The 24837-nt window shown below is 39.1% G+C and overlaps 2 pseudogenes; both read left to right on the top strand.

Moving 5' to 3' along the window:
- Positions 1–8079: 8079 nt before the first annotated feature.
- Positions 8080–8987, top strand: LOC122913910 (annotated as a pseudogene).
- Positions 8988–11407: 2420 nt separating this feature from the next.
- On the top strand, positions 11408–12098 carry LOC122913908 (annotated as a pseudogene).
- The last annotated feature ends 12739 nt before the right edge of the window (positions 12099–24837 follow it).

The following is a 24837-nucleotide window of genomic DNA, read 5'->3' as shown; positions in this document are numbered from 1 at the left end:
CTAATGAGATTAGAATAGTAGTTATTACATTTTTAAATGATTGAAAAAAAAAGATGAACAATATTTATGGACAGTTGAAAGTTATAAAATTCAATTTTTTTTGTCCATAAATAAAGTTTTATTGGAATACTGCTACAGTACCTTGTATACATTTTGTCTGTGGCTGCTGTCCCACTGTAGTGGCAGAGTTGAATAGTTGTGACAGAGACCCTTTACAGGAAAAGTGTGCCAACTCCTGCTCCATACTAATTATTGAGATAAATACCTGGTGGATAATGGAATCTATTGGTCCAAATTCAGTGTATCACTTAGACATCAGTCATTTACTTCAAGAACTGGACTTTAACAAGCAATCACTTTCTTCAGTAGTGGGAAAATAAGACATTCCCATAGGGCTAACAGGCAAAGGGAATCCCTGGCTGGTGAAAAGTCAAGTTTGCCTCAATTGGTCAGGCAATGAACCTACACTAGCAGAGCTGGAAGGATGTGATGAATTGGTTTTGAAGTCCGAGGAGGAGACACTTCTAAGTGAAAATGTCAGCATGGGGACATGGGGGTTTGTCACTAATGCTTTACCTCGCAAGTTCTGCATTCAAGCCATGCAAATCCCCTCTGCACCATCCTCAAGACAATATCACAGGAAAGTTTCCCTACAAGGTACAATTGGTGTACCCAACTATTGCTCATGTTATTTATTTGTCTTTTTACCAGGGCCTGCAGTTCCTCAGGGATATTATCGATTCCCCTTGCAGACACTGTCCTTGCTACCAGTAACATTATAATTGCTACACTGGTGGGAAATGAGATCATGGTGTCTGTAACCTTAAATTTGGGGTCAGGTGCTTTCTTACACTCTCAGGCACTTACACTCGTGGTGACAGGCTCACCGTCCAGATATCAAAGATCTACTTGGTGAGTTTTTCTTTCCTCCTCTTAGAAAATGTTAGAAAAAGTGTCTTTCAGTGTTAGAGCTTTATCTTGGAATCCTAATATGCTTCTTGCCTGGGAAGGATGGAGTGCTATATTCAATCTGAAGATTCTAGAGAAATGTGTAGATCCTCAGGAAGACACTAATAATATGTCTTACGTTTGTACTGTATTTAGAGTTATTCTCTTTCCCTTCCTTTCATTTTTGTTCTTGGCTTCCAGAGATTTCCTAGCCAGCCTTTCTTACTATTAACTTGCCAGAATATTCCTTTTTTCCCTTGCAACGTTTTAAACACTTTCTTTAAAATTGAGGACCACAGGGATATTATGAGGAATAAATAAAATAACATACGTGTCTGGCTTTAAGCATGGACATAGAGGCCACAGGTTCATTTTTTCTTGTTTCCTCGTTGGTCAAGGCTGGCTTCAGAAGAATGTTCATAGAGAGCCATCCCTTTGGATGGTGCAAGGAAAAGGCATAAAACATATTCTTCTCAGGTTCTTCCTAGGTCCCAGGAAAGGAATGTTAATTGTTGACTCTCAGTCTCTTAAGGAGAGATATATTCCTGAATTTATTTCCCAGAATCAATAATGGGCATAAAGCCACCCATTGACCGCATCATCAGTGCTGAGCCAGAGTCATAAATGGGCCATGACATTTAGACAGGAAATCCAGAGTTTGGGCTCTAATTCAGGTTAATTCCCTCCCACACGCTCAGGTCTGACCCTACCCTGTCCTTGGTGTGACAGAGGAAATGAATACAAGAAAACGTGCCATACAAGGGCAGGGCCCAGAAAAGAGACCAGCAAAGAACCCATTGAATATTGGACTATTTTCAGCATCACTTGTTGGTACTGGCAGGAACCATGTGAAGGTTGCCACCGTGCTTCTCCCCACCTGGCTAAAGGCCAATGCCTAAAGAAGGGAAAACCTTCCTTACTTTGGGGCTGCCTTTTCTACCTATTTGACTTCCTGCTATTTCCTCCTTAATGACCGACTCACTTCTCCTTTCTTGCCCTTACATACAGTGCTCTTTTTTGGCAAAGGAAGCCTGGATCCTAAATATTTGGCTGTCCATGTTCTTATTCCATATTAGTTTCATTATCTCATACCTAGTCTTCTTTCTCCACACTAGACTTGTTTCTAATAACTTTTCTTAGTCATCATAACACACTGGAATCTAGGGGCTTATCACAGAGTCTGCTTTGGTGTTCATGACTCCACACTCTTCAACGCCGGATTGAAGTGGGGACCCCTTCAACATGGCTGGTGTACCCATACCCCAGCGCCTTTGAGTGTTGGCTATTAAAGCCTCACACCGGCACCCCTCTCAGAATTACCCTTAGATGCAGTGCAACCCCCCTTACAATGTTACCTGAATGGCCAGTGGCCAACGATGACTGAAATGGAGTCTGCGAGCCCAGCCTGTTGCCTCAGTGAGACACTAACTATGCTGCCGGGTGTGTACCAGGCCCCCCGGGGAATCTGGACAAGACCACATCCTTGCTTAGCCTCTTTCCCTTGCCCTACCTGCTGCCCTCCCACCTCTCTCCTGGGAGTTCTCTCTCACTAGAACACTATGGAAGCTTCCCCATCTGAGGCTCTGCTCCAGGGAACTGGACCTAAAAGAGCAATAGTTTTATTTAATAATGGACATGAGGCTCAACAGAAAACACATAAGGCCTCAAATCTGAACTGCCAGCATCTGATATTCATCAAAGACACCTCTGAATTAGAGTGTGGGGTCCCTTCAGCACCATGTGCTTGGGGCTGGACACAGGAAATGGAGGCTTTCCCAATGTGCCATTATTCTTAAACCCTTAGAAAGTCATTATTACCACTGAGAATGATACCAGGTTTGCCTGCCTGCCTGCCTCCTTCTTTCTCACCCTTTCTCCCTTCCCTATTGGTTTCTTTCTTTTTTTTTCCCTTGTCTCTTCTCTCCTCATTCCATACCCCTTTCCCCTCCCCTCCCATTTCCTTCCTTCTTTCCTTCCTTCCTCTTTTTCTTTCTTCCATCCCTCCTTCCTTCCTTCCCCTCTCTCCCTCCCTCTGTTCCTTCCTTCCTTCCCCTTTCTCTCTTTCTTTCTTTCATAACTGCAGTGAGAATGGATTCCCCTCTCCCTTCAACTACTTCAGCTCCCTCCTCAGAATCACAAAGGGTACATACTGTACATATCCACAAAGAAAAGTGTGGTGTCTCCTGACTTCTGAGATTTTGGGTTGAGAATCTGTAGATAAGACACTTGTTTACTTCCTTCTCTTCTGAGAAGACTTTGTGGTTAGATGTAATATAGGAGTTAAGAGTAGGAGATTTGGAGACACCATGCCTGGATTCCGAGGTTCCTATATACTGTGGGGGTGATTTTAGGTGATTTTATTAATTTTTTCTGATTTGAAAATGGGCGATGATAGTAACATCTCTATTTTTTAGAGAGAAAGTAGTAAGTTAGAATATGTGAAGTACATACTTAGAACAGTGGTTTTCTCCCTTGACTCTATATATATGACACAAATATAAGAGCTGGTGATACCTCCCCCAGATCTCGACTCCCAGAATTTATGCTTATCATTTGTTTTCCAGCCCAGGACTATTTAGCATAGAAAGGGCATTAATTAAACTTGGCAGGGTACATTTTTGCCTTTCTTTTTTTTTAAGGTTTTATTTATTTATTTGACAGACAGAGATCATAAGTAGGCAGAGAAGCAGGCAGAGAGAAAGGGAGAAGCAGGCTCCCTGCTGAGCAGCGAACCTGATGCAGGGCTCGATCCCAAGACCCTGAGATCATGTCCTGAGCCAAAGGCAGAGGCTTAACCCACTGAACCACCCAGTCGCCCCATTTTTGCCTTTCTTATTGAATATTTCCATGTCTCTTGTTTAGTGAGAATGCTATCTCCCAACATCAACACATTTATTCCTTTGCTCAGTGCAGTAAAACATTTGCTTTTTATTTTTTTAAATGCAGTAAAACATATTTTTAAAAAATTTTTATTTTAATTTTGTTTCTGTTTTTCTTAGGTTTTATTTATTTATTTGACGGAGAAAGAGATCACAAGTAGGCAGAGAGGCAGGCAGAGAGAGAGGGGGAAGCAGGCTCCCTGCTGAGCTGAGACCCCCAAGGTGGGGCTTGATCCCAAGATCCTGAGATCATGACCTGAGCTGAAGGCAGAGGCTTAACCCACTGAGCAGCCCAGGCGCCCCTCAGTAAAACATTTTTAAAAAGATTTTATTTATGTGAGAGTGAGAGTGGGGGGAGGAGCAGAAGGACAGGGATAAGCAGAGTATGGAGCCCAATGTGGGGCTTGATCTCACAACCCTGAGATCATGACCTGAACTAAAGTCAAGAGTCGGACACTTGACCAACTGAGCCACCCAGGTGCCCCTAGTGCAGTAAAACATTTAAAATAGTTTTTGAATAGCTTCATCCATGCTACCATAGATAACAAAACCGCTAAAAAGAGTTCAGGATTTATTTGCACTTAGTTTACATTTCTCTATCTTCTACCTTGCCCAGGACTGAGGGAATGTATTCAAATATTATATTCAGGGATGCCTGGGTGGCTCAGTTGGTTGGATGACTGCCTTCGGCTCAGGTCATGATCCCGGAGTCCCGGGATGGAGTCCCACATCAGGCTCCCAGCTCCGCGGGGAGTCTGCTTCTCCCTCTGACCTTCTCCTCGCTCATGCTCTCTCTCACTGTCTCTCTCTCAAATAAATAAATAAAACCTTTAAAAAAATTATATTCAGAGTTTTTGTTTGTTCGTTATTATTTTTTCTTCATTGTGGTTATGGCAGTCATTGAAAGACAACTGGGTTTATTTGTTTCATTTCTAGTTTTTTATCCCTTCCCATACTTGGTGATTTTTATAAAATTTTATTTTTGGAAAATGTAGAACATTAACATGGCCCCCAAACTCAAAAATATATGCAATTTTATTTTCAGAGAAATGTCCTTCTCTCCCTTAACTCTTTTAGTCTTTGAGTGTGTCTTTTCCACCCCTGACTGGTTATCTCTTTCTTGTGGAAATGTCACCACAAGGCTCTGGTTGATGCCCTTGTTGCAGTTGTGCTGCCCAGTGGCTTGAAAGGTCAATACTCAAGAGACAGCTTTTACTGGAAAGGAATTTGAGCTTTATTCAGGAGGCCAGTCACCTAGGGAGAAGGTAGGCTCTTGTCCAAAAGCTAATTCCAAGGTTTCTGGCTGGCCTAAGGGTTTTAAAAGGACTTTAGGGCAGTTAGTCATAAAGGGAGTGCAGTAGTCTGTAACAGTTCTTTCTTTCTTTTTTTTTTTAAGATTTTATTTTTCAGGTAAAAATAACCTGCATAGGGCTCAAACTCACAATCCTGAGATCAAGAGTCACAGGTTCCACCAATTGATCCAGCCAGGCACCCCTGTAACATTTCTTGATTATGTGCAGACTCAGTGGTGCCAGCCCCAAATACTATCTCAGTGCTGGTTCCTGTTTTGTGATGTGCAGGAGCACTCCCTCCTCCTCCTCCTCCGCCTCCTCCTCCTCCTCCTTCTTTGGAGACTTTATTCAGTTATTTGTCAGAGAGAGAGAACACAGCAGGCAGAGGGAGAAGCAGACACCTTGCTGAGCAGATTCCCCAGATGTGGGACCCAGTCCCAGGACCTGGGTATCATGACCCAAGCCAAAAGCAGCTGCTTAACCAACTGAGCCACCCAGGTGTCCTAGGAGTACTCTGTTCATTCTGCAAAGAAGGGCAAGGTCCATGAATACACACAAGGAGGTCAGTTAAATCATTTGTGTGACCTAAAAAAAAGAAAGCCAAGGTGTCTAATCAGAAAGCCAAGGTGTCTTCAAACAGACTTGATGGCTTCTGTAGCCTGGGAAAGTTTTGGTTCTTCTTTCCTCAAGGCCAGTGGTCTGTCTCCTACAGATCAAGGCACGGGTCAGCAGATAAGCCTGGGTGGCTCAGTTGGTTGGACGACTGCCTTCGGCTCAGGGCGTGATCCTGGAGTCCCGGGATCCAGTCCCACATCGGGCTCCCAGCTCCATGGGGAGTCTGCTTCACTCTCTGACCTTCTCCTCGCTCATGCTCTCTCTCACTGTCTCTCTCTCTCAAATAAATAAATAAAAAAAAAATAAAAAAAAAAATAAAAAAAAAAAGAAGTGTGTTAACTTGAAGCCAGTTAACCATTAAGACCAGATGGAGTGCTGTTACAACTCCTCTAGAAAACTTCCCTGGCCTCTAACCACTAAAGAAGAGCAGAACTCGGTGGGGGCAGATTTCTTCCATAATCTGCCATTCTGGGTTTGGTGGAGAAAGAGAGAAGGAGTGAGCATCTTGGGAGATCTGGTAATCCTATATCTGCTGTCACCATTATCTCAATTCAGCAAGGCTTTTAATCTCCCTGGATAACCACGTCTAATGTCATTCTCTAGTTGTCTAGTTCTGTGGCTATGGATCAATAAATATCTTCTAACTACAGTGTAGAGGAGCAGCATGTGCAGAATATCAAAGCTCTCCAAAATTATTTTCTTTCTTCTGCATTCATCAACAAACGTTTTTTAAAGTTGTGCACATAATATCCTCTTGGGATATTTAAAGCTTATCTATATCTACTGTAATATTCTCTTACCATTATAAAATTGTTAGTTTTTTTCCCTTTTGTCTTGACAATATTTACCAATGTTAGACTTATTTATATATCCTTTTATATTTTTGTCAATTATAGAGCTATTTTTATTTCTATTTCATTCATTTATTATATTATCTTCAAGGATATTTTCCTTCTACTGTCTTCAGTAAAATTTAGCAAAATGTGTAGTTTAATTTTAAAATGCTTTTTTTCAGTTTAAAATTATTCCATAAAATCTGTTAAATCAGGCAGGCTGATGATGTTATTCAAATCCTCTATATTTTATCTATTTTTGTGAAGGAGTGGCATTTTCAGATAGAAATCTGTTAAAGTCCATCTTGGGTCCTTATATATAAAGAGGCAACTGTCAATCCAAAATCCTACAGGGATGAGTCATTAATATGAATAGATAAAGCTGGTTTAATGAAGGCTATTATGAATTAAGGATACCTCCCCCAGTCAATGGAGTTGACATTATCTAGTTCCAACAACCATTTAATATGGGAGAACCCTGGCCAGGATCATAGCATTTTCTAATTTTTAAAGAGAAACAAAAGCTCCAGATTGTTTAAAAGTTAACAATCTAAAATATTTATTTATTAATTATTTTAGATGAGTCCGTAGAGAACAATTTATTTATTTATTTTTAAATCCAATAACCAATGTATAGTACAACATTGGTTTTTGACGTGGTGTTGATTCATTAGTTGCATATAACACCCAGGGTTCATCACATCACATGCCCTCCTTAATGCCTATCACCCAGTTATGCCATCCACTGTCCACCTCCCTTTAAAACATTTAAACTATAGGGGTGCCTGCATGGCTCAGTGGGTTAAAGCCTCTGCCTTTGGCTCAGGTCGTGATCCCAGGGTCCTGTGATCGAGCCCCGCATCAGGCTCTCTGCTCAGGAGGGAGACTGCCTCCCTTCTTCTCTCTGCTTGCCTCTCTGTCTACTTGTGGTCTCTGTCTGTCAAATAAGTAAATAAAATCTTTTTTTTTTTTTAAGATTTTACTTATTTATTTGACAGACAGAAATCACAAGTAGGCAGGCAGAGAGAGAGAGGAGGAAGCAGGCTCCCCACCGAGGAGAGAGCCCGATGCGGGGCTCGATCCCAGAACCCCGGGATCATGACCCGAGCCGAAGGCAGAGGCTTTAACCCACTGAGCCACCCAGGCGCCCCTAAATAAATAAAATCTTTTAAAAACAAACAAAAAACCATTTAAACTATAGAGTGGCAAAAGGAAGTGAAATATTGGGGCCACTTTCTGCCATTGTGTAGCCTATGTTTAGAAAAATGTCGTTCATAAATATGCATCCACATACCCTAAATAAAATGCTAGAAATCATGTATACTTGGAAGAGAACCAGTTCACTCTTTCAGAGTAGTTTGAATCAGTATTTGTATATCCAATAATATAGGATTTTGCAAATATGAGTAAAGGTGAAATTTGTTAATATTGAATTTGTCAGGCTTAGGAAAGTAATAAACATATTCTTTCTCTCTAGATTATCTAGCTTTGAAACTCCTGGGCATTGACATGATGGCTTCTTATGAGTTGGTAATGGGGATTCTCCTCCTCTTCCAGACTATAGTTGGGCTTCTAGGGAATCTATATATCGATTTCGTTCAGTAAACATACTTGGAGACCTACAGATCTGATCATCAACCAATTGCCCTCAGCCAACTTTCTAGTCCTTTTCTCTAGGGGAATCCCTCAGGCACTGGCAGCTTTTTATTTGGACTAGTCCCTGGGAGAAGCTATGTGCAAGATTACCTTTTATATTCAGAGGGTGGCCCAAGGGGTTTCTCTATGCACCACCTGCCTTTTGAGTGGCTTCCAGGCTATCACTGTTAGTCCTAATAATTCCTGGTGGGCAGAACTCAAACCAAAAGCTCCTAGATTTGTTCAGCCCTCCTGTTGCCTCTGTTGGAATCTTCATCTCCTGATAAATATTATCATGCCAGTGAAAGTGACTCACCCAAGGACTACTATAAACATCACAAAAATGCAATTTGGACTGTGTGCTACAGAAAAGTCCGATTCATCCATAAGCTCACTCTATTCATTCCTCTTTACCTTCCTAGATATTTTGTGTTTGGGACCAATGGGTTGGGCCACTGGCTTCATAGTGCTCTTCCTGCAAAGACATAGGCAAAGTGTCAAATACCGTCACCGCGCCTATCTCTCTCTCTCTCAGAGCTTCCCCAGAGATCACTGCCACTCACACTGTCCTGCTTCCGGTGAGCTCCTTTGTTTCCTTTTATTTTCTATCCTCCATCTTATCACTCTGTAGGACTTGCTTTGTCACCCAAAGCCTGCAACTGGCGAACATAAGTGCATTCATGGCTGCTTGTTTTCCAGCTTTCAGCCCCTATCTCTTCATCAGTCATGACATTCAAACCTTAAGAATCTACTTTGTCAGTTTTAAGACAAAAATCTCCAAATAGTCTCTTTACAAACAGGCACCATTCATTCAACAGTTTTTTAAGTACAAAATATTCAACAACTGTGGGTCTAACTGTAGACTCATTTAGAATTTATCCTGGTTGTTTTTCAATGTGAGATTTCAGTCCTGTGATTTAATTTTCCAAGTGCATCAATTTTCTCATTGAATATTTCCTCCCAATGCAACAAAATACATTTTCTTCTCTGCAGAAACTGCATAATCCAAGAAAAAGGAATTTTCACTTATATTAACAGTTGGGGTTACCCTAATGAGATGGCAAGGCCTACATAATAATCCTAATTGGAAGGTCCACCTGGTACTCTTCATGCCCTATCATGCGTGATTTTTAAAGGCCTCATCCTTTGGGGCACCTGGGTGGCTCAGTCAGTTAAGTGTCCAACTCTTGGCTTTAGCTCAGGTCATGATCTAAGTGTTATGAGATTGAGCCCCATGTTGAGCCTGGCTGGCATTGGGCTCTGCACTGAGTGTGGCGCCTGCTTGGGGTTTTCTCTCATCCTCTTCTTCTGCCCTTCACCATGCGCTCTCTCTCTTTCTCTGAAAAAAAGTAAATAAAATAATTAATTAAATAAATAAAGGCCTCATCCTTTAATATGGATCAGCCAAAGACCAGTAGGCACTTGAAGAACTATTCAATCTTGAAAGAAAAACACAAAGACAAACAGATGGGAACAAGGGAGGGATAGTAACATGGAAAAAACAAAGCATATTAAGGAAGTAGAATAAAGTTCTACAATTTGTAAGTAATATTGTTGATGAGATATGAAATTATTGCATGCATAGGCAAGGGTAGGATGCTATTAAAATGAATGATAGAAGACTAAAAGGACCTTTTGGGAATTAGGACCATGACAGAAGAGATAAAGTACTCAGCAGAGTGGGTGGAAGGTAATACAGAGCAACCTCTAGGAAACTGAAATAAGGGAAAAGAACTTAGAAACACCAGAAAAATAGCAAAACTTTTCTGATGGTGAATATCTGAATAACAGATATCCCTAGGAGAAAGAAGTATAAACATGGAGAGGAGAATAATATCAAAAAAGTTAATACAAGATGGTTTGTCACACCCATTTGCAGACTAAAAGGCTCATTTGTTTAATGTAATTGAACTAAAATATGTCAATATATAAATTTTAAATATTGGAGAGAATAATACTCTCTAACTCCATCCATGTCATTGCAAATGGCAAGATTTCATTCTTTTTTTATGGCTGAGTAATATTCCATTATTATATATCTCACTCATATGTGGAATTTAAGAAACAAAACAAATGAACATGGGGGAAAGAAAGAGGTGAAGCAAGAAACAGACTCTCAACTATAGAAAACAATCTGATGGTTTGTTTGGAGGGGAGGTAGGCAGGGGGATGGGTTAAATAGGTTGATGGGTATTAAGGAAGGCACTTGTGATAAGCACTGGCTGTTGTATATAAGTGATAAATGACTAAATTCTACACCCGAAACTAATATTACACTGTATGTTAACTAGAATCTAAATAAAAACTTGGAAAGAGAAAAAATATTGGAGAGAAAAACAGATTCCTAAAGATTCTGGAAAGCAAACAACAGGTCATATTCAAAGGGAGAAAAATAAAAATGGCTCAGATTTCTAAAGAAAAGAGAACAACACTGAAAACTGGAAGGCAATGGAGCAATGCTGCCAAACTTCTGAAATAATGATTTCTAAACTAAAATTGGATACATGTCAAACAAAACTCAGGGATGATTTAGAATAGAGATATTTTCAAGGAAGGCAAGTTCTCAAAATGTTCTGTTAATGCTTTTCCAGGAATTACTGAAGGCCAAATTCTGTAAAGTAAGTAAGTGAAAAAGAAGACAATATGGACCCCCGCGAACTGGAGATTCAACCCACCAGAAATGCTAATGAGATCTGTTCAATGACAGAGAAAGGCAAACCTAGGTTAACCACTATCCAGCCAGCCTAGAGATAACACAGTCAAACTCGTGGCAGAGGCTTGTATTGAAGAAGAAGATTAAATTGATAGAATTCCTGATGTGTTCTATTGAAAACGTGGGAATGAATAAATGTTTGTACACAGAGAAATCAAGAATATTAAAATACATTAATTCTAATTTGGGGAAATTAAAATTGGTATGAGAATAGAAATGTAACAAGAAACCTCCCATGTTGAGCAATTAAGTCATAATAGGTAAATACTGATCATTTATTTGACCAAAATATATGTATTTAAGCTAGTGCAGAGGGTTTACTTGCTATTCTGTCAAATGCATCTCTAAATGATACACTGGCAAATATAATTGAAATATATTAGTAATGCCTGACCCCTGTCTCCACCTCCACATCCAGTAGAAAGTCAGTGCGTGACTAACACATTTTCATCAGATTTCCTCCGATTTACCCAGAGGAATGTGAATGTGTATGTGAAAATGATGTGCACTGCCAAGAAATGTGGAATTAGGTTCCAGCCTCCAGCTATTATCTTCATCTTTGAGAATGAAATAGGGGACAAGTCACCAATGCATCATGCCAGTCTGAAACTTTTCAAAGTTTTCAGATTTCAGCAGAGCTGCTGAACAATTAAAGAAAAATCCAGAACACAAGAATGACCTGGAACAAGTATCCCTGAGACAGCTAGAGAAGCTATTCTTTTTTTTTTTTAAGATTTTATTTATTTATTTGACAGATCACAAGTAGGCAGAGAGACAGGCAGAGAGAGAGGGGGAAGCAGGCTCCCCTCCGAGCAGAGAGCCTGATGTGGGGCTCAATCCCAGGACCCTGGAATCATGACCCGAGCTGAAGTCAGAGGCTTTAACCCACTGAGCCACCCAGGCGTCCCCCCCCCCCTTTTTTTTTTTACAAGTTTACTTGTGGGGGCAAATTCTGGCAAAAACAGTGGAACAACTTCAACAAGAAACAACCATTGATCCTGTGAAAGACTTGAACAAACAAGATGACAAAGAACATGCCAAAAGAAAGAGCGTAATGGATGAACTTTTTGAGAAAAATCAGAATGATGATCCAAATTTTGTTTATGATGTTGAAGCTGAGTTCCTGCGGGATGAACAACTGCAGTCTTGTGGCTTGGGCACAGAGATAACTGATGAATTTTGATATAAACAACTCAAAAAATGTATTGTGCTAGCAGAAAATCTATACAAATAATGTATAAATACAATTCTAGGAAAATCTGTAAGGAACACTAAATGTACATGTTGGGTCATGTTTGGATTGACCTTGTTACTTTTCAAAACGAGGACATGAGGAGTATCTAGTATGTAGATGCATGAGGAAGTCAGGGAAAACTGAATACAGGAATCTGCCTGTAAGGAGTTTACAATCTAGGGATGCCTGGGTGGCTCAGTCTGTTAGGCATCTGTCTTTGGCTCAAGTCATGATCCCAAGGTCTTGGTGTCAAGTCCCACATCAGGCTTCTTGCTCAGTGGGGAGCCTGCTTCTCTCCCTGCCTGCCATTCCCCCTGCTTTTGCTCCCTTTCTCTCTCTCCCTCTGACAAATAAATAAATAAAATATTTTTTAAAAAGTGTATTGATTCTGAGGTTTGATTTACTGTATCCATTAAAATAATCAAGAAAAGCCTAATCTAGGAACTAAAGTATGAATGTTACAAAGTCTATTAATATAATTCACCATATCAATTCTGAAAGTGAAAATTTAGATATGTATCTCTATAGATTATTTTTTTAATTCCAGTATAGTTAACATACAGTGTTACATTATTAGTTTCATGTGTACAATACGGTGACTCAATAATTCTATACAACTCAGGGCCCATCATGGTAAGGTACTCCTAATCCCTTCATCTATTTCACCAATCTCCCCACCTACCTCTCCTCTGGTAACCAACAGTTTGTTTTCTGTCTTTTGGTTTGTCTTTTTTTTTCTTTATTTGTTTTGTTTCTTTAATTCCACATGTGAGTGAAATCATATGGTATTTGTCTTCCTCTGACTGACTTATTTCACTTAGCCTTATACCCTTCAGATCCAACCATGTCATTGCAAATGGCAAGATTTCATTCTTTTTTGTGGCTGAGAAACATTCCATTATATATAGACATAACCTCTTCTTTATCCATTCATTTATTGATGACCACTTAGACTGTTTCCATAATTGGCTATTGTAAATACTGCTCTAATTAACAGAGTGGTGCATATATCTTTTTGAATTAGTGCTTTCATGTTCTTTGGGTAAATACCCAGTAGTGGAATTACTGAATGATATGGCAATTCTATTTTTAATTTTTTGAAGAAACTCCATACTGTTTTCCATGGTAGTTTCACCAGTCTGCATTCCCACCAACAGTGTACAAGTGTTCCTTTTTCTCTACATCTTCACCAACACTTGTTGTTTCTCATATTTTTTATTTTAGACATTCTGACAGGTGTGAGGTGATATTGTGGTTTGATTTGCATTGCCCTGTTGATGAGTGATGTTGAATATCTTTTCATGTGTCTGTTTAACAATTTGTATATTTTCTTTGAAGAAATGTCTGTTCGTGTCTTCTGCCCATTTTTAAATTGGATTATTTGGTTTTTTGTTGGTGGGTTGTATAAATTCCTTATATATTTTGGATAGTAACCCTTTATTGGATATATCATTTGCAAATATCTTCTCCCATTCAGTAAGTTGTATCTTAGTTGTGTTGATGGTTTCCTTTGCTGTGCAGAAACCTTTCATTTTGATGTAGTCCCAATAATTTATTTTTGCTTTTGTGTCCATTGACTCAAGCAACATATCTAGAAAAATGTTTCTATGACTTATGTCAGACTGTGCTCTCTTCTAGGATTTTAATGATTTCAGGTCTCACAGTTGTATTTAATCCATTTTGAATTCATCTTTGTGTATGGTGTAAGAAAGTGGTCCAGTTTCATTCTTTTCTATGTAGCTGTCTGGTTTTCCCAAGACCATTTGTTGAAGAGATGTGTTTTTTTCCTATTGCATATTCTTCCTTTCTTTGTCAAAGATTAATTGACCAAATGATCATGGGTTTAGTATGAGGTTCTCTATTCTGTTCCTTTAATTTATGTGTCTCTTTTTGTGCCAGTACCACAGTATTTTCATTACTACAGGTTTTTAAAAAATTTTTATTTATTTATTTGACAGAGATCACAAGTAGGCAGAGAGGCAGGCAGAGAAAGAGGAGGAAGCAGGTTCCCTGATGAGCAGAGATCCCGATGTGGGGCTCGATCCCAGGACCCTGGGATCATGACCTGAGCAGAAGGCAGAGGCTTTAACCCACTGAGCCACCCAGGCGCCCCCATTACTACAGGTTTTTAGTACATCTTGATATCTGGGATTGTGACACTTCCAATTTTGCTCTTCTTTCTCAAGACTGCTTTGGCTATTCAGAGTATTTTGTGGTTTCATACAAATTTTAGGATTATTTGTTCTAGGATTATTTGGGTAGTATAGGCATTTTAGCAATATTTGTTCTTCCAATCCATAAGCATGAAAAATCTTTCTATACTCCTTGAACACCACCTTCTTTACTGACATAAGATGTTCTAAGCTCATCTTGTGCTTTTCATGGTCAAGTTCTGGAGATAGCCATTTCTATATGAGTAGAGAATGATAATGAGAAACTAAGATCTGGGTGCTCAAGCTCATTATTCTAGGTGGGGGTGGGTAGCACTAGTTCAAGAGGTAATATATGTATATATATACATGTACCCATATATACATGGTAGAAACCATGCGTTCATACCAAAACCTCCAATTCCAATACATTATAGGGTTTGTTCTAGCTTTCCTCTTTTTCATATTTGTAACTCCCTCCTCATTCCTTGAAAAATCTGGCTCCCACTATCTCCAATGTTTGTTTATTTGGAAAGTTCTCCTCTAAGTGACTGACCTTTTGACCTATGCTCCTTTGACCTCCCATAGCAACAGTGGCCTTATCCATTCAGTCACCAACCTGGGATTCTTCTCCCCTTCTTACTACTCAGATGCTGTCTTTACATGGGCACTGATCCTGCATTGAGCTGGGTCATCATCAGCCCTGTCCCTTTCACCCTTTTCTACCAGATCCAACTAATGGATTTTGGACTGAGAAAGGAAGGACTGACTATTTGATATTAATAATTTACTGTTAATTATGTATGTGTGAGAATATTGTGATGAACTTTATTTTTTAAAAAGAATCCTTAACTTTAAGAGACACTGAAATATGTATGAGTGAAATGTGTTGGATTTTCTTCAAAACAGTAAGGGGTTGGGAGAAGTGGGTGGGGGTAGAGGTAAAACCAAATTGCTTATAAACATAATTATTGGTACATGAGCGTTCATTATACTTTTCCATAACAAGAAATATTTTTTATTTATTTAAAGATTTTATTTATTTATTTGACAGAGAGAAATCACAAGTAGATGGAGAGGCAGGCAGAGAGAGAGAGAGAGGGAAGCAGGCTCCCTGCTGAGCAGAGAGCCCGATGCGGGACTCGATCCCAGGACCCTGAGATCATGACCTGAGCCGAAGGCAGTGGCTTAACCCACTGAGCCACCCAGGCGCCCCCAAGAAATATTTTTTAAAGGCCAATAAGCAAATTCTCCCCCTATCATGTAGTTCTCAAAATTGTTGTGGTTTTTCTTTTGTTTTGTTTTGTTTTTCTTCCATTTGAAATATAACATTCTAGCAAATCTATGAGAAAACTATACTTTGGAATATTGTTTTGGGTGTAGTTTTAGAAAGAATTGAATGGCTCTAAATTTGAGTGTTTATATGCAGGTTCACGGCAATTCTTTCATTAATCTAAGTCTTTTAAAAAGTCTCTTTCAAAAGCAATATATTTTCTGAGCTTCCTGTTTTCTGCAGCTTCCTGGCTTCTGGGGCTTCAGTTCCAGTTAATCCAGGGCTTCTCTGTGTTGTAGTTTCTGCTTGCCTTATAAGTCCTGCATCTCTTCAATTCCTGTTGCCTTGCTACCTTGTGGCTCTTACAGTCATATCACTTCTTCTGCCTCATGGATCTTGTCTGTTCAAGTCTTCTGCTGCTTTGTGGATCTCACATTCAGGACTTTCCCTCATGGTTTCTGTTCCTCATGGATCCTGCTACATTGTGGCTCCTGTTGCTTCATGCTTGTTGGCCCAATGTTGTCTTGATGCTTCATCGCTTTCTGCTGCTTTGTGGTTCTGCATGCTCATGTTATGAGGCCCCCAAAGGCCAAAGACAAGCAAAGAGGGTAGCAGGGGGAAAAAAAGGTAGTCAGTAGTATTAGGAGGAGTATAAATACAGTCAAGAAGTTGAGTGACCAAGAAACGAAATCTTGCCATTTGCAACAACATGGATGGAACTAGAGCATATCATGCTTAGCGAAATAAGTCAAGCAGAGAAAGACAACTATCATATGATCTCCCTGATATGAGGAAGTGGTGATGCAACATGGGGGCTTAAGTGGGTAGGAGAAGAATCCATGAAACAAGATGGGATAGGGAGGGAGACAAACCATAAGTGACTCTTAATCTCACGAAACAAACTGTGGGTTGCTGGGGGGAGGGGGGTTGGGAGAAGGGGGGTAGGGTTATGGACATTGGGGAGGGTATGTGCTTTGGGGTAAATTAGAAGGGGAGGTGAACCATGAGAGACTATGGACTCTGAAAAACAATCTGAGGGGTCTGAAGTGGCGGGGGGGTGGGAGGTTGGGGTACCAAGTGGTGGGTATTATAGAGGGCACGGCTTGCATGGAGCACTGGGTGTGGTGAAAAAATAATGAATACTGTTTTTCTGAAAATAAATAAATTGGAAAAAAAAAAAGAAGTCGAGTGACCATTTTGGGAAGCACTAGAGAAGGGAGCAACAGATGCCCACAGCTGAGGGGGTGACAAGATACGCCAGGCTTAAGAGCTGCTTTGGACTGTGAACAATTTCCAAGTTTCTGTTCTTGCATGAGGCTGCCTGCGTAGCTGATTTTGTCCTCCTTATTTCCCCATGAATGCTTCGATAAATCACCATCACTAAAAATGAAGAAACAAATAAATGAAATAAAAAACATGTTTTATTCTCTTAATAGAATTTCTATTAGCTTATTATTTTTTCTTTAGGTATTTTATATTGCAACTGTGTGTAGCAAATTAACTTTTCCCCCTAATAGTTTCCTGCTTATAGTAGAAACTTTCAATTTTGTTACTTGATATTTGACTGCCACTGATTTTTGTTTTTAAAGATTTTATTTATTTATTTATTTGACAGACAGAGATTTGAGCAGAGAGCCCAGCATGGGGCTCGATCCCAGGACTCTGAGATCACGACCTGAGCTGAAGGCAGAGGCTTTAACCCACTGAGCCACACAGGCGCCCCAATAATTCTAGTTGTTTTACTTGGTATCCTTGTTTCTTTTCTTATCTTTAAAAAAAGGTTTTATTTATTATTTATTTGAGAGAGAGAATGAGAGAACATGAGAAGGGGGAGGGTCAGAGAGAGAAGCAGAATCCCTGTTGAGCAAGGAGCATGATGTGGCTGTCTGATGGACTGGTATTTGTCTTACCTTAGGGCACTAATGGGGAGCGAGCGTATTTGGGATGCCTCCTGGCCATTGAGAACAAGGGAGAGAGGATAGCTTGCTGTTATAGAACCAGACAACTTGCATTACAAAAACATATACCACAGTGTGCAATACACTCCTATAAAAGAAACAGGCAAGACTCTCTAAGAAATTGCACACATCATCTCAGAGAAGTCGTATTCCTCCAACAAAAGGTTTCAGAGGCCTCCAGAATCTCTCACCAGGCTTATTGGCAAGAGTCTTCTATATGAAGCCAGTCCATAAAGACTGGAAAAAGTGGTTGTCATCTGAAATGCATAGATCTTAACATAAAGTTATGATACATATAAAGATATAAGCATGGCTCAAACACAGGAGCAAAATAAATCTCCAGAAATTGAGCTAAAGAAGTGGAAGTATATGACTCACCTGAAAGATAGTTCAAAATAAATCTTGCCATTTGCAATGACATGGATGGAACTAGAGGGTATTATGCAGAGTGAAATAAGTCAATCAAAGAAAGACAATTATCATATGATCTCTCTGATATGAGGAATTTGAGAGGAAGGGCAGGGAGTTTGGGGGCTAGGGAAGGAAAAAATGAAAAAAGATGGTATCAGGAGGGAGACAAAGATAAGAGACTCTTAATCTCACAAAACAAACTGAGGGTTCCTTGTGGGTGGGAAGGTACGGAGAAGATGGTTGTGTTATGGACATTGGGGAGGGTATGTACTATGGTGAGTGCTGTGAAATGTGTAAGCCTGATGATTCACAGACTGTACCCCTGGGGCAAATAATACATTATATGTTAATAAAAATAATTTAAAAAATAATTCAAAATAACCACCATAAAGACGCTGTACATGCTCAAGAAAATCATGCACAAACAGAGACAGAAATTATATATATGAAAAAAGAACCAAACAGAAACTTTGGGACTAAAGAACACAATAATTGAACTGAAAAATTCACTGGAGGGATTCAACAGCTGCCTTGCTCAAGTAGAATAATCAGTGAATTCAAAGAAAGATCACTTAAAATTATGCAGTCAGAGAACAGAAAGAACAATGAAAAAAAAAAAGAGTGAAGAAAGCCTAAGGGACTTACAGAATACCATAATGTGGACCAATATATACATTATGGGAGTCCTCGAGGAAAAAGGAAAGAGAAGGGGGCAGAGAACTTATTTAAAGAAATAATGACTAAAAACTTCCCAAGTTGGGGAAAGGAAATGGATAGCAGATTCAAGAAGCCCTATAGACTTCAACTAGGATGAATCCACAGAAATCCACAGTGAGATACATCATAGTTGAGCCTTGAACAACATGCGGACTGGGAGCGCTGATTCCATCTTTTCAAAATACAGTAAAAAAAAAAAATATGTGTATAATTTTTGACTCTCCTTTAAACTTAATAACCCACTATTGACCAGAAGCATTACTGATAACATAAACAGAGGATTAACACATATGTTGTATGTTATCTATATTATATACTATATTCTTACAATAAACTAGGGAAAAGAAATGTTATTAAGAAAATTATAAGGAAGGGCGCCTGGGTGGCTCAGTGGGTTAAGCCACTGCCTTCAGCTCAGGTCATGATCTTGGGGTCCTGGAATCAAGTCCCGCATCGGGCTCTCTGCTCAGCAGGGAGCCTGCTTCCCTCTCTCTCTCTCTCTGCCTTCCTCTCTGTCTACTTGTGATCTCTCTGTCAAATAAATAAATAAAATCTTTTTAAAAAAAAGAAAATTATAAGGAAGACAGATGCCTGGGTGGCTCAGTCAGTTGAGCATCTGACTCTTGATTTTGGCTCAGGTCATGCTCTTGGAATGGTGAGATTGAGCCCGTAATTTGGGCTCTGCACTCGGTGGGGAATCTGCTTGGTGTTCTCTCTCTCCCTCTCCCCCTGTTTGTGCACACACTCTCTCTCTCACTAAGGTAAATAAATAAATCTTAAAAAAAGAAAATTATAAGGAAGACAGAATACATGAACAGTACAGTACTGTATTTATATTTTAAAAAAATCTGTGCATACATTTTCCTGTACAGTTCAAACCCATGTTCTTCAAGGGTCAACTGTATAATCAAATTTCAAAACTCAAAGACAAAGAGAATTTTGAAAACAGCAAGAGAAAAGCAGCTTGTCATGTATATGGAAAACCCTAAGACTCAGAAGATGCTTTGCAGACCAGAAGGGAGTGGGATAATATATTCAACATGCCAAAAAGAAAATGCCAATCAAGAACTAATATATTTTTAACATCCGTCAAAAAATGAAGGAGAAATAGACTTTCCCAGAAAAACAAAAGCTGAGGGACTTCATCACTGCTAGAGCTGCATTACAAGGAATGTTAAAGGAATGTTTTGAGTTGAAATGAAAGGACGCTAAATAGTAATATTAAAGGGTACGAGGGGGTGCCTGGCTGGCTCAGTTGGTGGAGCGTGTGATTCTCGGGTGTAGAGATTACTTAAAAAAAAAAAGCAAATAAAAGTATAAAGCTCACTGTTAAGTACCTAGACAAACACAGAATATTATAAAACTGTAATGGTGTGCATAAATCACTTTTAATTCTGGGTATAGAAGTTAAAAGACAGAAGTATAAGAAACTATAAATACTAAAACATGTTAATAGATGAAGAATATAAAAAGACACATTCATGACATCAATAACATAAAATGTGAGGGGAGAGAAGTAAAAGTGTTAAGAATTTCTAAGCAACTGAAATTAAGTAGTTGTCAGCTTAATACAGATGGTTATAACCACAAGATGATTTATGTAAGCCTCATGATAACCACAAAGATATTGATAGAAGATACACAAAAGAAAATGTGAAAGAAATCAAAACATGACTACAAAAAATAAAACTACTGAAGCACAAAGGAAGACAGTAAGAGAGGAAAAGAGGGAGAAAAAAGACACAGGACAAACAGAAAACAATTAACAAAATGATAACAGTAAGTCCTTCCCTAACAATAATTATTTTAGATATAAATGCATTAAACTCTCCAATCAAAAGATATATAGTAGCTGAATGTATAAACATCATCCAACTATGTTGTCTATAATAGAGTCATTTCAGATTTAAGGATCTGTATTGGCTGAAAGTGAATATGGAAAAAGACATTCCATGCAAATAGTAGCCAAAAGAAACCAGACGTATCAACCATATTAGACAAAATGGATTTTAAGTAAAAAAATCAAGCAGGACATAAAAATACAAAGTGAAAACACCTGAAAGCCTACTATCTTATGATAGTAATTCTTAGCATTTTTTAAACCATCCTTTAACAAATATACATGTGAATAACAGATGTATGTATTTTATACTTTTAACAAGAACTTTATACTTTAACAAGAACTATACTTTTTTTAAAATTCAATTTTTTATTTGACTGAAAGAGAGCACAAGCAGGCAGAGTGGCAGGCAGAGGGAGAGGGAGCAGACCCCCTACCAAGCAGGGAGCCTGACGTGGGGCTCAACCCTAGGACTCTGGGATCACGACCTGAGCCAAAGGCAGCCTCCCAACAGACCCAGCCTCCCAGGCACCCCAAGAACTATACTTTTAACAAGACTTTCATTGGTTACCTATCAGTTTCCCCTTTGTACATACATCTTCACAAGTTCCTATACTCCCTCTATGCAGAACACGTTAAAATTCTGGTGTGCCTATCCCACATCTTTCTCCATGTTTATACAGTCACATATATATAAGTACACAGTTACACATTCCATTCCTATATCAAAATGTTTTTAAATTTCATCACAGATACACTAATACTTACAACTGATGAGGAATATATCAAAATAACAGTAAACGATTGCATAAATATAATCCAGTTTAAGAAATACAATACATGAAACCACTTTTTTTGTTGTTAGAGCAACTCAGCAAAATAAAATTCTGGTTTCTTTTTGGACAACATTGTTCTACACATACATCAAACAGGCCAAAGAAAATAAACAGAAACTTCACAGGCAAAAAAGGGAAAAAAAGAAAACGTTTACCTTTGGCCTTTTCAACCATCATAGAAACCAACTACTTATAGTATAGCTAAGTACATACACACCAAAAAATTATTGGAATGATTGGAATAAGATTTTTTTACTGCTGTTTTGCTTTTTTTAAAAAGTGGTTTTATTTTCTTCTTTGAGATTATAATGAACATGGCCATACCACAAGTAAAGTCAGAAGTGGGGCAGAGAATGCTCACAAGGCTAGTTTTGTTATCTGAGATTACTAAAAATGGCTGACCCCTAACAATATGTACAAAAATATAAATATAAAATACCATGTCTCCTTTAAAAATACTTTTAAGAAAAAAAGCAGGGCCTTGGAAGTTTTGGTTCGTTTTTTCTTCCCCGTTGTAGATTCCTGTTGTGGTTTTGCATTGGTGGAGAGTGCGTGTGTCGTCTGTAGGTGGCACTGCCCAGGTGGGGCATGGGTGGGTGGGACTCTCCACTTGAAAGTGACCACGTTTAGAGTCTAAGATGGGAAATGGGGGCGTGGTGAATAGGATAAAATCCCTTTTCTATTACAATTTCAGAAGAAACCCCCAAAAGTCCTGAGGGGGGAAATGTTTAAATGCTGTTAAGTTTAACTTTTCCTTTTTCACTGTCCAGAAATCCTTGTAGGTCTTCTGTTTCTTAGTGTCAACTTTGCCATCCTCATCATCTTCTGCCACCTGTGTTCATAGCTGCCTAAGCCTCCCCATCTCCCTCTCTATCGCCTTCCTATTCCCCTCCTCTTCCTGCTGCACCATTTTACATCTTCTTCATCTTCCTTCTTGGCCTCCTGCCCCCCATTTTCCTCATGAGCCTTCCCATTTGCAGGTGTATCTCTTCTATTCTCTGCTTCCTCCACAATTCTCCTCTAAGTCCTTGGTGGTGATCTCAGAGCTGGTGTCTACAGTTGTCTCAGACATGACCTGGCACACTGGTGAGCTGAAGCTCTGGGTTAAAAGAAGGCAAGAGTTGGAGGACTATGGTGATAAAGCTGCCAGAGTCTGTGGTAGTGGAGGTGTGAGGCAGAGTTGGTTACAATGAACCCGGAGCTGGACCCAGGAACAATGCAAAGATGGCTTTTTGGAGCAGCCAGTGGGGTTATGAAATAACTCTGAATCCCCTTGGCAAACTTATCTTTTCCTGTTTCCTCCTCTCTGAACTTACTACATTCCTGAATTTTATTTACTATATCCTTGTTTTCCATTATCTTCCACTTAAGCACAAAGTATAATTTATTTTGCTTCTTTATAAAATTTCATGAATGGAACACTCTGTATATATATTTCTATGGCTCATTTCTATGGCTCATACTAGATTCACCAATTTTTGCTGCTGTGTACTATTCCAATGTAAAGGTACTCCACACCTCCTTATCCATCCTACTTTTTATGGTCATGTTTCATTTCCAGATTTGTTACTGCAATGATATTAGTGAAACCAATGTAACTGTGTTTGATGACAGGGAAAGCATTTCAAGGATTTTTAAGCTATGATGAAACCAGTTAGGAGGAAGTAAAGGAGAGACTTTTGGAAGAGAAACAACAACAAAAAAAAAGGTCAGAAAAAGACATTTCCCCCCTCAGGAACACTTGGGGGTTTCTTCTGAAATTGTAATAGAAAAGGAATTTTATCTTCTTTCCTAATACTACATCCATTAGCTCTTCAACTACTTTAAACTACCATTTCAGATCTGAAGAAAGTGTCAGAAATGTCAGAAGAAATACAAATATTTAGGTTCAAAATTGCCAACTGCAACAGAGAAATCAGGCACTGTTCGGGAAATGGTAGCCTGGTTTTGTATAGTCAGAATATAACACAATGTAATTATCACTTTTTGAATAAGACAAGTAGTATTCTAATGGACTAATTATGCAGTCTCAAACAGGTTCCTTGCCTTGCCTGACCTATATACTAGAACACCTGATCCCTTAATGCTGGGCTCTGCTCTAATCTACCTGCTTGAACAAGTAGGAAATTATTTCCTTAGAATAGGGTTTTCAAAGTTATCTGGTTAAGTACCCTTAATATTACAGAAGATTGGAAATCTACAGAAGCCACTCCATGACCGCATGTTACTTTGATTTCTTCTTTCATATTTTTAAAAAAGATTTTATTTATTTATTTGTCAGAGAGAGAGAGAGAGGCAGGCAGAGGGAGAAGCAGGCTCCCCACTAAGCAAGGAGCCCCATCTGAAGACTCTGGGATCATGACCTGAGCTGAAGGCAGACATTTAACTGAATGAGCCACCCAGGCATCCCTATTTCTTCTTTCTTTAAAATGTTGCAGTCTTTCTGATAAAACAGCACTGATCCACTATAAAATATCATTATAAAATCATTTGGCAGATAAACTGCAAATATTTTTATGCGTCTTGATGTTACAAGAAGATGTAATAATACTGCTACTCTATTTTATAGATAATGAAACTTGTAGAAATAATGAAACTCACAACAGTCATATTTATTCAGTTATATATAATGATTGGCAGTCAGATAATCAAATTAACACATACTAAGCCAGTTAACACTGTACTGTTTCTCCATCTCAGATGGACAGTAATCTACCTTCATAATCACCATACTGTTAGGGTCTTTTGCACACAAAAGAAAAGTTTATTAAAAAACTCACAAATATTAAGTCGTTCTCAGTTACTGATATTAACACACAATGTCACACATCTCATCTCTCAATTCAAAGAGAACTTTGCATATGATCACAATATCAATCCACAACCACGTATTGTTACTTTTCAACAGTGGTAGTAATCTGTAACACAACCCGCCTTACATCTAAGGAAACAAAGATTCACACAAGCATGAATATAAACAACTCCACTTAAGGTCCCACTCGCCAAATTGGACCCACAAACTCACCTGGAGGAAGACGCACCCATCTGCTCAACTGCCAGACTCTGCTCCAGTCTCTCACAAACTAGATAAGCTCGTGTTCTAAATTTTTCAAGAATTTTAAGTAGTGGCCATGAGGTGAGTGAGGTGTCAGGCACAAATTTTAAGGAAGAACTCACTTTCAGGTTTGTATAAGGGTGTATAAGTCAGTACTTACGTAACTCTAATAATGAGTACCTTTTTAAACTTTGTGCCTTAAGGTTATTCCCATGGACCTTACTTGAGACGTTCCCGCTCACTGAAGCCTAAGTCCCTGGTCCCTTCTCATCTCCACCTTCTCGGGAGTCCAGAATGCGTTCCTCCGCCTTCCTTGAGAACCATTCATCAAAGACCACAACCATTCCAACATAAAAGACAACTGAGCAGCACGGCTCGCGGAGCCCGGACCTACGCCCTGCAGCAAAGACTAGAACAACTTCAAATTGACTTTGGAAAAAGCGCCTTT

Source organism: Neovison vison, chromosome 7 (assembly GCF_020171115.1).
Source record: "Neovison vison isolate M4711 chromosome 7, ASM_NN_V1, whole genome shotgun sequence".
NCBI lineage: Eukaryota > Metazoa > Chordata > Mammalia > Carnivora > Mustelidae > Neogale > Neogale vison.
This window is presented reverse-complemented; position numbering and strand designations above follow the sequence as displayed.